The 16,798-nt window shown below is 39.2% G+C and overlaps 1 protein-coding gene across 9 annotated transcripts in view; it reads left to right on the forward strand.

The window, feature by feature from the left end:
- The window catches only part of LOC119737072 (b(0,+)-type amino acid transporter 1-like), a 56,432-nt gene that overhangs the window by 16,045 nt on the left and 23,589 nt on the right, over positions 1 to 16,798 (forward strand). Inside the window, exon 1 of one of the 9 annotated variants that reach the window (XM_038211156.1) lies at positions 9,428 to 9,447. The exons of 7 other annotated variants lie outside the window; for them this stretch is intronic. The gene's annotated coding sequence lies outside the window, so the exon portion shown is untranslated. Of the gene's footprint in view, positions 1 to 9,427; positions 9,448 to 14,550; positions 14,704 to 16,798 lie in introns of those variants that run through there. One more of the 9 variants, XM_038211155.1, reaches the window with a different exon arrangement.

Genomic DNA, 16,798 nt, shown 5'->3' on the forward strand with positions numbered 1-16,798 from the left:
TCAGTCCTTCTTTCCCTCTTTTCGTGTACGTGTACAATGCTTCATTCCCTCGTTGGCTGCTTCAGGCAAAAACAATGAAGCACGACCATTGATACATTCTGAATGGATTTCCCTCGTCTCTCCTCCATTTGTGACACGATTGAAATACATAAATAAACTCTAATGGATTCCTACGTGTATATATGCAGCCCACGCGGCGATCAGACACACATGCTTGTCAGGCATGAGTTGGCCCACGATTCGACTGCATAGTGCATACTCCCTGCCGTTTTGCAGCAGACGGACGTGCCGCGCGGCGTGTCTTGCCCCGAATACCAGCGTCTGATGCAAACCCAACCCCTTGGCGCTCTGCCAATAAATGCACGCCTTCGGTCCATATGGACGAAGAGGCACGGCCACGACATACTATACTTCCCTCGGAAATTAAGATGAGATTAACCGTGCGTCCTAGTATGGAGTGTGGTTCTCCGTCAATGCGTGGTATTTTCACGGTCGTTTCACAACAGCCACACTCTCCTAAATATGTTGATGTTTTCTGATCCTCAGAATGCCGTTTATTTTACTACTGTCGTTGTATTTCTCACATGTTTTGTGAATTTTGTGAAGTGTATTTCTCTCACAGTTTACAGTTTTGCATAAATATTCTTTTAAATTTACATGACAAATTTTGTTGCTAAGAAATAGCTTGAACATTTTGAATCAACTTAAAAAGACAATTCCTGTTATAATAAAAACATAATTATTTGTATTATGCAAATTTTCCCCCCTAAATTGACTCCCAAAAATTAGAAAATGTATCCCCGGTAAGGTATTTAAAAAAAAAAAAAAAATGAGATACATGAATATGTACATGTACCAGATTCAGTACAAATTAGTGTTTCGAAGTCAGAATGAACTTTAAAAATTTTAAAAAAAAAAATCCACAAATTGAAAAATTACGGTTTTAATGATTGACGATAAAAATTGTTTACACGCATTGCAATCCAATGGAGTGTTGTATCTCTATATATATGTGAGAGCTCACATCTGTTAACTGCCTGTGTTTTTATGTCAATAATTATACTGGAAATATTTAATAGTCATCCTCCGCCATTCACCATCAACTGACCGATTAAAATTAATGATACTACAGTGTTGTTTTTCAAGAGTAGGTGAATGTAAATTTATTGAGGGTCATGAGCATCGAATATATTTCTCTGTGCTCTTGGCAGTGTAGCAATGGTCAAACCTGCCAGGAAAATAATTTAGTACTTGTGCTGAATACAAATTGGGGGGAAAAATGGGGTAGATGTGTTTTCGCAGCGGAGTGTCTGTTGCCTTCCTTTTGAAAATGTGATCATTGGTGTCACCAGGATTTTTTCGTGGGGTGGGAGGGGGGGGGGGGGGGGGGGCAAAGCACATTTCCCCCCGAAATCCCTGTACTTTTCCAGCATATTTTCGATTTATTATAAGATGGAATTTTTTGCGTCGGGGTGATATAAATCAAATTAGGTTTTTGCCCTTCACTGACGTTTTTAAACACTGTATACTCAGTGTGTTGCCTCCCGAGTGAAAGTTGGAAAAAATGAACCCACGACCTCCTGCACTAGAAAGCAGGAGGTCGTGGGTTCGAGTCCCACCCGAGTGATTTTTTCCAACTTTCACTCGGGAGGTAACATAGCCAACCCTATAGTTCTCCGTGCTCTAAAGGGTGAATGAACTGTTTGACTCGAACTGTGGGATTTTCCCCTTGAGAAAGGTCCTTGCAGGACCGAAATGTTAAGTCCTCTATGTTGTGTAATTTGATGCTATAAAGCGTGTGATTGACATCCCGCTCCAAACAGGATATGGCGCAGTGGTAGCGATGCAACATTTTAATGTGTATTTAACGATACCCAAATCTAATCCTCAATAACTTGTCTATTCTGATAAAACTGAGCTCAGTGTACCCTGTTCTTTACTCAGAGCGCAGCCAAAAACGTATGATAACTGTGTTATCGTTGCTAAACCTTTTGAGCCCCACCCTGTCTGATAAGGGTTATGGGTAGTCCTATCCTCTGTATTCAAATTATTCATGGGGCACAATCGGTATCTAAAAACAGCTGACTAAACCGGATCCAGTGGAATAAATTTCGAGAGTCATAGCAAATTGAGACGCATCTAAAGAATAAATGAATTGTAAAAACTGCGCTAAAACACAAAAGTTAAAATCAGGTTTATTTTTAGTATTTACAAGTTGTTTTGGGTATACATGAAGTACATGTACAATTAAAATCTCGATAAGTCACACTCTGATATCTCAAAACAGCCGTTAAGTGAAACAAAGAATCCATTCTCTTCAGTAGTATAACAATGAAATACAACCCTGCTTAAAGCTATAGTCCATCATTTGCAGCCATCCGAAAAGTAACTGGCGTAATTATTGTTTAAAAACAAACTTGGTTGAAAGATAGTAAGGGAACTAAACTCCCTGTGAAATTTTTCTTTCTGGGAAGCTGTCATTTTGAAGTAATCAACGAAAGAAGGCATTTCCAACGGTGATTCTTAAGAAGCACCGTAGGAAAATTTAAATTAGTAGTTCATTTTGTTATTCAGCGCAGCGCGCACAATATTGGAACGACGCACACGCGCGCGCGGTTGTTATAATTCGTCGGATCAGTGCGCGATGTCGCGTATAGCTGCAATTCAAAACAATTCAAAACATGATTCAGTAACTTTTGATTTGAAATTGAGATCTTAGAATGCTGTTTTTCTCGGAATGTACAGCTGAAGCTTAGCTGAAACTTCATCAGGTTAGTTGCTCAGTATCCTTCATTAGATTTTGAACTCTTTTGTTGCTTCAAACGAACAAAATGCACAAATTACAAATGATGGACTGTAGCTTTAACTCAAAACTCTGCTTACATGTAGGTCAAATTTTGAACCTGTTCCCTTGAGGTTTGACTTATCGAGATTTCGCTTTACTTTTAGGAGTAGAAAAATACACGGAAACAAGCTTGTAGAAGTTGTTGATATTCATGAAATTCATGCAGTCTATTTTGTCGTGGTTTGAATAGTTAAAAAGGAAAACATTCATCACTGTCACAGTTTAATAACAGTCTACCACATTGTAAATTTAATAATGTCCTGAATAAATAGTTTGATTGTTGTACAGAGCAGGAATTTGTCTGGCCTTAGGCTAGAACCGGCCTTGCTATTGTCAGGAACTTTCATTTAAGCTTAGGGGACAATGAGTTCCCTCGGGAGAAAAATATGTTTTTACCATTGTCAAATTGCTGAAGTGTGTAGGCATTTCAGAAGAGTTGGTTGGGCCTGTTCAGGTAACCACTTGCAGATTTAAGGGGAGGGGGGGGCGGAGAGAGTGGTTTGCCCTCTCCTCCTGCCTCCCGAGCCTCAGTAAATGACCCCGTACTCCGTAGTCATTTCTACCAGCTTTGGAACTATAATACGCTTCAAATGTGCTCAGGGACGACCGACACCCCCCCCCCCCCCCCCATCCGCCAGTACTGGTACTGGTACTGGTATAAGCCAGTTTTCCCCGTGTTTGTCAAGTAGCGTGATTGTCACTTTTCTTTGCATTTGGCTGCGTGATTGGCATTGGGCGGTATAACTGTGATTCATTTAACAGTTTACTTTGCAGTGCAAAAATGTTGATAGATTATGGACACAATTTCATCTACTTTGCCTTGTTGACATCATGAGATCATTTAGATTTTATGGCAGTCTTGACAGATGGGTTACATTTGTTCTCATTTCTCTCAGCCCTAGTATTATAAATTATGAAATTAGCAACCCATAAAGATAATGTTACAGAGTATATGTATGTATTTCCTGCAAACAGCCTTTAACGATTTATGGGTAATTCAAACTCTTAAGGCCAAAAAAATAAGGTTCCGGTTTCTGGTCTGCTGGCGTGTCGTCGTAGCCATGCGCGTCGGCAAAATTAAAAAGGTTTTTTTTTCCAATGTAAAATGATGTCTCAAAACCGCCAAACTCACTGGTTTGACTGGAATCCTGCTGCTGCACAATTTTGACGTGTTTTTAGATGGGGTTACGATGGAGTATTAGCTTTATGTGGCCTCTCTGGACTCTTATACATTTTGCACTAAATTTAGTCGGACACCATTTGCAGTCGTCAGCCCACATTTGAAGAAAAAAAAAAGAAAAAAAAAAGGAAACAAAAAGCCGTGTCGCCGCACCACTTTGGGGGCAAGCTCCATACCAGAAACCGGAGACTTTTTTTTGGCCTAACAGCTTGAAAACATACAGGTTTGAGAACGCTCATGATGTAATAAAACCCAGAACAAGTTGCAGTGTAGCTGAACCCTGAAAATGTAGCTTTAAGAAAACTCTTAAGAAGAAAATAACTCCTAAAGGAAGAACAAAAGTTGACTGCTGCTCTGTGGTATGAAGGCAGAAAAAAGAATTCAGATACGTAAGCTGATTGGAAATAGAAAGATGTAATCTACCTTTGTCCTGTAGGCATGGAAACCCTTTTTTTCTTCCATTTTTCACTAGGGAATGTGCTGAAAGATCTGTATTATGTAAACTGAGGTTTTGTGATCGATTGGTACCCAAGAGCATGAGCACCTATGGACTGGATTTTGATTTGCGTCACAAATAATCCCCAAGTTTTATTTCTTTGTTGTTGTCGTGAAAACCTATTCATTCAGAATGGAGCTCATATTGGAGATTTTCCCCTGTGAATATGATGCAATATTGCAGATTTAGGAGTGATATTGTATGATATTGTCTAGTTAGAGATGGATCTTCTAAATCAACTTCTGCGTGCTACAAAGAGAAAACTTAAAACGTTTCATAAAACAGATACAAAATTTTGTTCCTGCTAAGGCCAAGGTATAAAGAAATAGTTTCTCATCTGAGCTTTTTGAAAAAAAGGGAGGAGGCAGCCCTCCCCTCCCCCCCCCCCAAGATGACACATTTTTCAAGATGGCGGATGGATTCTTTCATTTTCTTGACCCTTTTGCTGATGCTTTTGTGCCCAAAGGAGCTGTCAGCTTTTCTACCAGATTGCATGCAAAGCTACAATTTTGCCGGAAACCAAAAAAAACAAACCAAAAAACAAAGTCAAAATACATTGGAAATGTATGATTTAAAAAAAAAACGGGGGGAAAAAAGGAGGTAGGCGAGAAAAAGGAAATGTTCGGAGGCGAGAAATTTGTACATTTTTTTTTACATGTACTTGACCTGAAGTATCATTAAATGTATCTTTCATGTGTTCATTGGCAAAAAGCCGTATCTGAAAAACAACTCAACAAAATCCTGTAGACAAATTTGCTTTTTTTGGCTGGACACTAATTCACAGTGTTTGTTGCTGTATATATATCAAGCATCGATTTCGGAAACATCTTTGCTGTCCATTCATATGTTATTGGCAAAAAGCCATATCTGAAAAACAGCTCAACAAAATTCTGTAGACAAATTTGCTTTTTTTGGCTGGACACTAATTCACAGCGTTTGTTGTTGTATATATATCAAGCATTGATTACGGAAACATCTTTGCTGTCCGGTCTCCAACTTTCCAAATACAGTTATATGTATGCTGCCAAAACCTACGCCTCAGACAGCTATCCCAGAACAATGACAAGAATGCGTGCACTTGCAGCTGCATGAGGCCAAATCATCACTGTCGTTTCTCTCCCAGTCGCGAATACTTTGTACGTGTTTTCCTTTTCAAGCTAGCCTGCCTCGTATCCGGACAATCCCGGATAAGGATTTGCTTCTACAAATCCCCAGGTGTTGACTTTTTCTAGTAAACCAGTCAAGGCAGTCTGTCGATGTCTGTCAATGCCCGGGTTCTGTGTTTTCATTGGCTTGCAGGGGCCAGCGCCCCGAGCAAGGGTTGTCTTGAAGTGTGAGGCAACACCCGTACGAAGCCCGGAAAGAAAATAAAAATAGCTGATGACAAGCTGAGAGGATGATTTGACAGTCACAGGAGGATGTTGAACTTGATGAACTGTGACGTTCTTAATAGGTTGGTTAAAGGGAACGTGTCGGCTGATTATGGGCTGACTAATTGTTTGTAAGTCTGACAGCCATATATAGTTCTCTCCTTTCCAATTTATGTTTAAGTGTGAGTTGCTGTTACATGTATCTTCTGTTGTTTTATTTGAGGGATTTAATTGGATGAAAATGTCTTGATGAGCATAAGTGGCATAACTGCTTGAAATGTTTGAAGAAGGCAAAAGTTCATTGAGTGCCCTCCCAGAAAATCGGGGACCCACAGTGCAACCCCCCTTCTTCAAATTCCCCCCCCCCCTACAAATTGCCACCAGTTACGCCACTATTGGGTGTTGAAATAGTCAGATATGCTTTGTACTTTTGAAATGTTGTTTCACAGTACAACTTTTTTCAGGTTTTTTTTTTTTCAAGATACTCCAACATTTTACCCCATGATGTTCCCCAAGAATTCCCTACTTCTTGTATCTTGCTTTCAGTAAGAGAGATAGTAAAGTATTCCACAAGCCAGTATGGCCCATCAGGCTGGCGTTTATTACCGGTTTCAGTAGCATTAAAACGACTGAGATTATTTCTATTCCCCCTGGATGGGATGCCAGTCCATCGCAGGTTACACCCCAGCTAATGCTGGTACTCATTTATACTCCTGGGTGGAGAGAGGCACCTGGGGGTGAAGTGGCTTGCCCAAGGACACAACATATGGCCAGCAGCTGGATTTGAACCCCTGACCTTCTGATCATGAGTCGCAAACCCTAACCACTTCGCCACACTCCCCAGTAAGCATATAAGCATTCAATTTTCAAACAAAATGCATTTCTGTCTTCTGAATGGTTTCATTCCTCGCACTTTCCATTCTATGGACACTCACAACTTGCCTTGCATCTGCAACCGTGTTTGATATCAAAAAGGGGTGAAATTTTTGAGGGGTTAACAAATTTCAGTTAATAGGCACATGTTCATGTAACAAGTAGCCTTTTTATCTTTAACCCAACGTTTAACCCATCGTCGCCCCTTGCCCCTCCAACGCTCCACCTCCACTGACCCCAACCCTCTTGTGATACCTCATTATTTCAAGCATTTCTGCTTCAATCTAATTTTTTGGGGGGTATGGCAGCAAAATTGAACTGGAATTTATTTATTAAAAGACCCTTGCAATACATTTTGTTGCAATTCAAAAGTCATGAAATACACCTTTGTATCCATTTTACATGTACATTGAAGTTGTACCATTGTTAGTCTGAACCCAATTCTGTGCCAAATGCAGTGCACGAAACTACTTTCTGAAAAGCTCTTGAAATTACCTTTTCGGAACCTCTTTGTTACGTGTCCTACTTTTTTTTTTCATTTTTCATTTTTTTCTATGCCGGTCAAGGTTACATAGTTTTGAATTTGGTAATTGAAATCGTCTGTGAAATCCATTTATTGTCAAGTCACGTCTGACCTACATGTATATATAAATGCAGGTTCGAATATTCATCCACCCAGCACTATGCAAGCTGTTGAATAAATGTGGAGACTTAATTTTCTTCCTAGTCCTTCATTTTGTCTAATATCACACTTGGCTTCTAGTTATATAGACCTCTTATGATGGAGGGTACCTCAGAGGCTGTACTTTATACTATTTTAAGAACAATGAATACACGAAAGATTTACTCGTGCATTTACTAACAATTGTACAAATCCATGGCTCTCCAACGCATTTTCCACTTTTTTCTTGCCAATGAAGACTGGGAACAATACCATCTGTCTTCTCTGTTTGTATCGTCTTTTGTTGGCCTTTTCAAGTTTTTTTGTTTGTATGTTGATTAGTCAAGCTGATGGACCTTGTGATAACATAAACGATAAGTGCACTCGGCACAATGCGCAAATTGCTTTATCTGTGTTGTCTATGAGAACGCCTTGCGTAACTATTGCAAGGTGTGTCATATCTGGTTGTTGGGCCGGCCTCGGCAAATATCTGTTCAAACTGGTGATTGGTCAAAGTCGAAAGTATTGTCCTTACCGTTACATATACATATATCCATGACAATGCAAAATATGCTCAGTTTTGTGTATTTTACAAATATACCGGTACAACATCAAGATGTCAAATTTGTATTTTGTGTCCTCAGATATTTAGTTTAGCAAACTACACAAAATATTATGAGCAAGTTTGTTTACAGTAATTTTTCCTTTTTCTGTACAAAAAAACAAACTTGTAGCTCTGAATTGTGAATGGGTTACCATGGCGAACTTGTATTTTTAATTAATTGTAAAGGATTGACAGATTCACGTAACTCAATTTCTGGCTCATTTCTGCTTGCTCAGATTTTGAGTCGATTAAAATTGGCTTGCCCTGAGTTTGTTTAAATTCAGTTTTCTCTTGTGTGCAAAATTACCTTGATAGGCCACATCCGAATTTCTTGGCAATGGCTTGGAATTACACACAAGTCTATGCTAGTGGCTGCAGCCGCTTCTCATAGACTACTGTGTAATTCTAAGCCGTAGCCAAGAAATTCAGACATGGCCTTACTCACTATTGTGAATGGCTAACCATGGCAACTTTGCATTTGTATTAATTTGAAACGTTGCAGTGGTGTTAAAGAAGTTTGAAACGATTGAAACTTTAGCAATTTTTGGTCCCCTCAACTTATGAAAGTTGGTTACTCTGCATTTTTCTGCACTCTGAGGTCCTGGCAAGATCAAATGGTCATGTAATTGAATCATATTGTTTTGACGATTTGTGTGATAGTCGTTCCAAAATGGCTTTTCTCCAACCGATGGGAAAATCATGTTTTTGGAACAGACTTGGGTCTTGTGTTTGGCACGGGTTAACAGTTGGTCTCATTTTTTGAATCTTTTAGGAATGTTTGCCAACTTGTGCACATGCTGATCACATTAATTTCCTGTTTTCACATGAAATGGGATTTTCCCTCTTTTGCCCCTTTCCAACCTTCTTGCCCTAGTTGACCCCACCCAGTGTTTCCACACCAGTGTCGGGTGACCTGCTCGGCATTGATTTTGTTGGGTCAAGTCCGTGTCCGAATCACCGCCGCACACGTGCGCAGGTGGGCTCCTGAATTGCAAGTTTTTGAGCCCGCGCACTAAAGTCCACGGCACAGGATGCGTAAATTATTCATGTAAACCCCCTCGGTCATCCAAGGGGGAAAGGGGGGGGGGGGGTAGTTTCGAGAGGGATGGGTAATGTTATATTTGGTATTGGGTAGTCGTGTACATGCATGGTGTCGCGTCACACTTTTTTTGGGACTGTGTAGGATCGATGGATGGTGGGTCCGATTCAATTAGTACTAGTCTGGTTGCTGGTACAGTCGTATTGTGCACCTCATCCTCTAGGTTTGAATAAAAATCAGCAGCGGTTGGTGAAGCAGACAGGAAGAAGTAACGTTTGGGGATACTAACCTTTGGACATGTTGGATGCAGGAATACACTATCTCCATTGTTTGAAAAAGAATCGGATAATCTTGGATTGATTTTTGTGTCAGGACAGTTGTAAGTACATATATATCTGTTTGAAATATGACAATTATGAATATCAGTTTTGGCAATTCAAGGGGGGGGGATCTAAATGATTGTGATTCTGTAGAGATTTGATCCGCATATAAGTTGGTGAACTAATCTTCGATTTGTGGAAAAAGTGTTGGACATGTCCGTAGCGGGTTTACATAATGTAATTCTTCCAGAGGTTTGCTGGTGTGACACTGTTAAAAAAATATAAAATGTTTGCTTTTTGAAGAAAACAATTTGAAGCTGCCTAGACATTTTTTGATGCACTTAAGAACAGTTAAATTGTAATGAACAGTTTTGTAGAAAGATGCATGGAAAATATAAAGGTTTTTTTGGTCAATAAGCAAAATGGTCACATCATAGAAATTATGATATTTCAAAAAGGTTTTGCATTTTTTTTATTGTTACATCCCTAACAGTCCTCAATCCTCCAATTTTAATACAATTTTGCACATACCCGAGGGAGTTAGGGTTAATTTATTTTTTGACAGATTTTTTTTAATTTTTACATACTTTGAAAATAGGGGGAGCTTTTTCAAGTGTTAAATTGTGCTTAAGTGGTGGAACAGTCGGGATAAAGTTTTGATGTGTTGTTCTGTTAATGTTCAGGTGAGTATCTTACTGACATGGGGGAGGAGCCAAGAAAGAAAATGGGGGGGGGGGGGGAGTAGACAATGGATGCATTGTTGGTACCCAGCACAGACATACAAACAGGCATCTGTGTAACAAAATGGGTCTGTGAGAATGAATAAAACTCTTGCCTAATGACTATGAACAGTATCCTTCCAGATTATGTGGATGAATGTTTCTATTGTGGTTATACAGATGGAAACATCTTGCATGGCTTTCTCATTTGTAATGGGATGCCCCATTTGTACAATTGCTAGCCAGTAGATAGTGTCTAAGTATCCGATCGGAGCCGCTAATGGTAATTTGCACACTATCCAGTTTCCGAAAACAGCTTTTAAAGCGTTGCTTGCATCATTCATGAAGTTCCGATAGGGGTAACAACATCCAGATCTCATTGTTAAAGGTAGATGGGGCTTCCAAACTCTTTGCAGGAATTCAATGGAAAGTCTGCTATCCTGAGGGGTATTTTGCATCAATTATTACCCCAAGACTTGTTGCAAACAAAAAGAGAACAGATTTATGAATTTTGGAAAAGCTTGTTGTTGTTTTTTTTTTTTTTTAAGTCTCGAGGCTTTCATACAGTCCAAAGAATTTAAGTTTGGACAGGCTTTCGAGTATTCCTTCTTTTCCTACTTTTTCCTACTATTTTTTTTGTTTACCTTGCTCCTACTTTTCCTATTTTTTCTTGAGCTTCCTACTTTTCCTACTTTTTTCTTGAATTTCCTACTTTTCCTACTTTTTCTTGAAATTCCTACTTTGTCCTGTAACACTGAAAAATGAAATCTCATTGAACATTTTTCCGAACAGTGCACACTGTCATACAAATCACACAGGAGTACTGCAACTGTACTTCCAAGAGCTTAGTTGAGGATGGAGCTCAAGTGTTGCGAGTACAGAACATGCCAAATGAGGCTTACAGATGTATGATGCTGTGAACGTGAATGGGTATCACCGAAAACTGCCACTGAAAGCCACAAAAGTCCTACTTTTATCCTGATTTTGTCATCCAAAGTCCTAGTTTTGTCCTGTTTTTTGAAAATTCTCCTACTTTTTTTCTCCTGCTTTTTTTTTTTGGGGGGGGGGGGTTGTTGTTGTTCTGTTTTGTTGTTAAGCTGGTGCAGTTCTCCAAAATTGCTTGAATCAATGAATTGAAAGGTGTCTGTGTAATACAAAAGGCTTCTTGAAAAGTTTGACAAATTTCAGATAATTTGTAAGTTGGAAACTCACAGAAAAATCCCAGACTAGCACAAGATGTGCAACTGCATATCTTTTCATATGCCATACTGCAATGTTATTGCAGAGAAAGCTAGTAATAAGCAAGTAATTTATGTTTTCCGCTAAGCAGAAATCCTCATTTAGCAAATTTATGTTGTAATAGAAATACGATGAGAACAAGGTCCAATTTCTAGCACTGCTAAGCACACAATTTCCTGCTAACAGAGCCTCTGTCTATTTCATGGAGACCATAAGCAGTAAGCACAGCAAAAGGCATGCTTACCTCCGAGGAAAAAGTTGCTTAAAGCAGTGACTTAACAATTAAAAATTCTTCCTGTTCACGCAACCATGCCATAAAATAGTATTCTGCTACATGTATATAATTTTCTGCAATTGTAGCATAACTCTCTGCTACTTGTAAGTAGCACCATGACATTGGCCGCTGGTATTTTGCAATTTGTGTTTTGGAAGGACAAAAGTACCTGTAAAATGTATGCGCTATGAAGCTTCTGAGTCTGTTTCTGTTCCAAAAATGTACAAACACCTAGAAGGTTGTCAACGTACGTTGTTTAGGGTCAGGTGTGCAGCAACTAATTTCATGATTGGGTTTTGGAAGCCAGGTCTTGAAATGAGTAACGAAAGCAGTCCTTATTTGTGGTGATGATTGTCTAGTAATAACCCCCCTTGATGAGTTGACGATGTTCAGGTGATCTTTTATGTTACTCGGTGTAAGCTCATGGGTTTCTTTGTAGCGTGTGACTAGTCGAAGTTTAATCCATTGATCTTGAAGAGTGTCCCATTTGAGCTTCAAGGATTGGCAGTGTTATTGCTCTCTGCAGTTGCGCCAGACCAATTTAAATGTCAGGCCTATAATTTGATTTTGGTCTCAGAGGAAGACATTCTTTATGTGTTGTCAATTGGGCACATGGCCAGTCAAGCAGTTTGTGTCTTCCTGGCAGGTATCCAAAAAAAGTAACCGCCTTTTGGCTCATGTTTTAGCAATTTCCCTCATCTACATGTGTAGCCAACGATAAACTCATAAACCTTGATAAGGGTTTTTGGGTCACGACATGTTTTTCTGTAAATGCCGATAGCATTTATTGCCTATCTCTGACGAGCAGACCGTAACTATTTACCGAAAGAAGTTGTATTTATTGATATGCTAGTTGCTACCCATTTGATGATGAAGTACAAAACTATAAAATGTTTATCCACATCACATAGTAAGTTGGAGAAGCTCACCGGGATCGACTCAAGTAAAGGCAGACGGCTTAGCCACATCAGCCGGGCTAATCAAATGCTAAACTGCGGGCCATCACGATCTTCACGTGACGGCCGCAACTACTGACCAAAAAAAACCATAACAGATTGGGTTTTAGTTTGAGATTTACTGCTTTCCAGTCAGTTGCAAAACTCAAAAAAGCAAAGTCACTTCATGCCAAAGTTTGACTTCATTTGTGGTTCGAGTAATTCAGAAATTTTGTGCGAGTCATTTACATATTCCGCAGCCTGTGAATAATTCAATTCATAAACAAAGTAGTGGTTTACAACTTGGCAATTGTCCAAAGATCTAGCTGCAGTGAAAATTAATATGCAATATGAGATGATTCATAAATTCAGTTCAGTTTTGATGCATGCTTGCAGAGAAATTAAAGGCTTTCTGTGACGACAGTAAAGATGACGCATAAAATAATGGCAAAAGCAGGAAGTGCCAATTTTTTTTTCGAGGTGCATGACCGACAATGAAACCGTTACATTGCCTCCATATGTATTGAAAATCAGTCTGCAGTTCATCATTCCCTTGGCATCAATCCAAATTTCCGCGGACTTTCCCTTCTGTGAATAGAGGATGTTTTTGGCGGTAATGTTCTATTAGTCTTGTTCTTCTTTCCTTTTCAGTGATATTGTTTGTTTTGCTTTTTTTTTCCCGCTGTGAAGGCTTGGCATGTGATGATATGTTGTGATTTCATTTTCATTGATGGAGTTCAGTAATATTTTGTAAACATGTTGAGTTTGTATGTATCACTTTCTCTTGCTGTTTACACAATAAAGGTCATTCAGACTTCAGAGTACAATTTGATATTGTACTATTACATGTACATTGAAAATACAGCATGCGAGTTTTCCTCGGAACCGCCGATTTCCTCGTTTGTTTTTACTTCTCATGAATGCAATTATAAATCGAAAAATACTGCACAAAGTTTTTTTGTGGTTTAGACTTTTCTCATTTTTTCCCTAAATTCCCAGTTGCATGCCTAAAATTCAACTTGACATTATTCTCTTCGACATTTTAAGAAAAAAATACTTGGATTTTTTTCCTGGTATTCCTAATAATGGATATTGAGAGAATGTTCGTGCAGATTTTAAAAAGTCAGACAGTTCCGTAAACCCAACCCTCCCAATATCCGTAAGTGGCCAGCTCAAGAAACTCGAAGGGCAACACACTTGATGCTCCTTAACAATACACCCTCTGCTCCTTAAAAGATCCATCTACGCTCCTTGGAAGATCCCTCTACGCTTGCCATTGTAAAGGTGACCAAACTAAAACCACCAACAGTTTTTTAAAAAATTGCTAAAAAAAAATCACTGAGTAATATAAGAGATAATGAGATTCTAGGATGTGTTCTTAAGTATGTTCCTAAGCAGGAGGCTTTACAAAAATCATTTCTCTCCACCCAGCTGCAGATGAGCACAGGTGGTTTATAGCCCTGTCGGTGGTGTAACTTAGTAGCTTCAAGAGGACCAGCTAATTTGTTTAGTGTATTCAGCTTCAGATTGTGTCTAAACTTTGCACTAAGCTGAATTTCGGTACTTCAGGGATTTTAGTGGTTTTAGCGGGATTTTAGAAGACAAGCCGGTCAGGTAGAAAGAGACCTTGGTTCTCCAGTCTGTCACTTTGCTGTGTGGGTCACAGCCCTGTACTTTGGCACCCTTCAACAGTTAAACATGCTTCATTGATCGCTTAAAGAGTTTCACTTCAACCAGTTAATGCAGACGTTGTATCCATACGGGTTTCCCTCCCTGTTTCACCGCCTGTTGATGTTGATTTGAAAGTAAAATTGATTTTCTGCAGTCTGGCTCGGGATTTGGCGGTCCACAGGCACAATTCACCTGCCCAGGCCAGGCCTCCTAAATCAACACCTGGCCTTTTGTCCGGAGCCATTGTTGGTGCCTTACCTGGCAGGAGGGTTTATATGCAATCCATTGTTAGAAGTCGGCAAATATAAACTGCAGGGCCGTTAGTGGGCTGTGTTGTTTGCACAGTTATGCTATAGTCCACTGCGTCAGCGCAGCATGCACACGTACAATCCAACATGTCTGAATTGGGTCCATGGTGTGAAAACTTCACGTTGATCTGTTTCAGAAGTTTGAAACTTTTTCAAGAGGATTTTGCCAGTAAGTTTTAAAGTCCATTTTTCTTTTTGTGGCAGACCATTTTGGGGGCATGTCTGATGGAATGTGACTGACATGGTGTTACTTTTCTTACGACTGTCAAACTTTCAAGCAAAACCTGAAAGTATGTTTTCCCTGTACAAGACTTAATTTGTTGAAATCTTGACTGAGTTCATTGAGGTGTATGATCCTTACATTGTGTGTTGAACTGCAAGAGTGGAGTTTGGTGCTTGCGGTAATCTTCATGTACTTAAAGGCTCAGCACCCAAATTAGGGTCCTACTAAACTGCGTCAACAAGCGCCAACAAGCGTCAACGGTCGTCAACAAGCATCAACAAATTTTGTATATATGCTTTTGAACATTAAACGTAGCTTTATATGGTAGAAAAAGCAATAAAGAACATCTTCTGCATATCAATTAAAGTTAAAATTATTTTAAAACTTGTTTTTTTTTAACACGAAATGTACGACAAATTTGTCGATTAGTGTTGGCCGCCATCTTGTTTGGATGGCGCTGTACACTTCACACATGCGTAGTATGGCTCTGTACACTTCACGCATGCGTAGTACGGCTAGCTTCACGTAAACAAAATGGCGGCCAACACTTATCGACAAATTCGTCGTACATTTCACGTAAAAAAACCCCAAGTTTTAAAATAATTTTAACTTTAATTGATATGCAGAAGATGTTCTTTATTGCTTTTTCTACCAAATAAAGCTTGTTGACGCAGTTTAGTAGGACCGCCCAAATTATGTATGTTAAGTCTGTCCTGAGCAATATGTACCGTCACGCTGGCATTACTCTCCAGTTTCCTTGGCTTGAAACAACTGAGAATATTTGTTCACTCTGGATGGGAATATAACACAATAGAATGGATACAGTTAGATTAGAAGTTGGAAGAATACATGATTTTTTTTCCTCCTGATCACACAATTATAAAAATTATTTTAAAATACTGTTAAATGATATATAAACAATTATACTGAAAGCTCAGACACAATTACATCACAAAAGACAGAGTAAGGAAAAGATAAATAAAAAAACCCAGACAACCCAACAAACAAACAAACACACACAAAACATATACCAGTGTCCTGAACATTAAAACATAATTAAAAATACTCTCAATGCATTAAAACTCCAGATGGTAAAAATACAGTTATGCCTGTCCATCATATAATGTAGGTTTTTCCCAAACTAATGCTTGAATCCCGTTTATACTCCTAGGCGGAGGTAAGAAATTAGGGTCAAGTAGCTTGCCCAAGGACACAACATATGGCCAGCATCAGGCTTTGAACCCTCTTACATGTGATCATGAATCATATAACCTAACCACCCTCCTCCCACAAAATCTGCCACTGTGCCTTAAACCAATAATTGGCACATTAGTTTTTCTTCACTTTTTAAGGGCTCTCCAGCCCCATAACCTGGCTTGGATCCACCTTCCTCAATCCTGCAAATCCTCGAAAACATCCTGGTCGATTAGGAAGGATCAAGAGGGATCAGTTTTTAATGAATGTCTTGTTGCGCACGGTTGGCCAAGTTCCAGCTGTCCGGGCCTTGCACAGCATGTCTTGTCTGGCATTTCCAGAATTATTTGGCTGTCGTTCAAAGTATTCCAAACCAAACGAAACAAGACAATGTTTGAGAAAAGGAAAGCACATAAAGATAACATATAAAATGGGTAGTTTGGTTCACTTTGTGTCTTTATGCAAAACTGAAAATATACAAACATCTTAACCCCTCCCTCTCTGGCTGGCAAATTCAGGTACACCATCACAGCAGTCAAAATCAATCAAGTGTCTTTTTTTAACAGTTGAGAATTCCCTTGTTAGTTTTATATAGCCATGCTTTGACTGGAGGTGACTGATATGCTGGCTGCATCTACCAGTTACCCTCTTTTGTCTGTTGATGAATTTGACTAGTCACAGTGTTTACATGAGAGTGATCTGACTGTTTTTACTGGTCTGTATACAAATGTATGGCAGAAGAAATTTGTGACTGTCTGTGACTGATCAAACATTAGGAGGGTCTGTTTAACTTTTAGTTTAGCTTATTGCTTTTTAACTCTCAGATAATTAGTTCAAAATCTAATTT

This window comes from Patiria miniata, unplaced genomic scaffold (assembly GCF_015706575.1).
Source record: "Patiria miniata isolate m_02_andy unplaced genomic scaffold, ASM1570657v1 HiC_scaffold_3, whole genome shotgun sequence".
NCBI lineage: Eukaryota > Metazoa > Echinodermata > Asteroidea > Valvatida > Asterinidae > Patiria > Patiria miniata.